The following is a 1,213-nucleotide window of genomic DNA, read 5'->3' as shown; positions in this document are numbered from 1 at the left end:
GGTGGCTCAGAAGGGCGGCAGGGAGAGCAACTGGGGCAGGGGTCCAGGCCTTATATGGCCCAGGAGGGCCGGCAGAGGCGGGGAGAGCAGGGGAGGGGTGAGGGGTGGGTGGGGCGTTTGCCAGGTTATCAAGAAAACAGCTGTGGGGGCTCCCGAGGTGCCACCCGGGAAATATTGATTCAAGTTATCTGTGGTTTATCTTTTTATTGAGCCCTCGGTAAAGCTAGCCCTCCTCAGGATGCCTCCGCACCAGTGACCCCAGTTCCAACACATGCCCTCCCAGCTGTGAGCAGGACCGGGCCCAGCGGGGAGGTCCTGCACCACCACACCCTGGCAGGCGCGTGCCCCTCCCGGCCCCAGCCCACCCTGCCCAGCATCCCCGCAGAGCCAGGCCTGAATGAGGCGCTTCCCCAAGGGGGGCTCCCAGACAGGACCACCGCCCCGTGTTTGCTCCTCTCTCCCACTCTGATCCCCCAGCCTCCCCTACCAGGGGCCCGAGGCCCCCAAGCCAGGGAACATGTGGGCTCCTGGGAGGTCCAGGGGCTGCCCCATCTCGGTGTGGACTCTGCTCCTGGGCCCGTTTCGGCTGGCAGCTCCATGTCCGGCCCCCAGCTCCGGCACACCCCCTAATCCCCTCGTGTTCCCAGGCTGAGCCAGTCTCTGGAATTACCTGTAATTGGAACTTGGGAGCCCAGCCCACAGGCGCCTAACTGAAACACATCCTCAGGCACAGGAGGCCTGGCTGGAGGCTGGGAGCGGATGTCCCCGAGCCGACTGTGGCCCAGAGGCAGCCCCAGGCTGGCGGCCTCCCCTGTGGGTCCAGAGCTTCGTCTTCTGGGAAGTACAGGGAGAACCGAGTGGGCTCGGACTCGACAAATTATAATCTAGTGTCCCTGAGCTTCAGGGCAAGTGGGGAGAGACTCATGTCAACAATCACTAAGACTCTGGACGAGGTGGACGCCCTCGGATGGGGGCATGGGACACGCTGTTTGCCTGACCCAGTCTCCCCTCAGAGGTATGACCAGGAGCAGTGCCCAGCAGGAGTCGGCACCTGGGCCTACCACCTTCCAGGGGGCCCCTCCCTGCAGACAGGACCTCCACGCCACCGTGACAGCATCTAGGACAAGAAGCATGCATGCACCACCTGACGATTCCTTGGGGCCAGTCCCCCAGGGTCTGACAGGGTAACCGGGAGCCGAGGTCAGGGAGCCTG

The sequence above is a fragment of the Halichoerus grypus genome, chromosome 11, assembly GCF_964656455.1.
Source record: "Halichoerus grypus chromosome 11, mHalGry1.hap1.1, whole genome shotgun sequence".
NCBI lineage: Eukaryota > Metazoa > Chordata > Mammalia > Carnivora > Phocidae > Halichoerus > Halichoerus grypus.
This window is presented reverse-complemented; position numbering follows the sequence as displayed.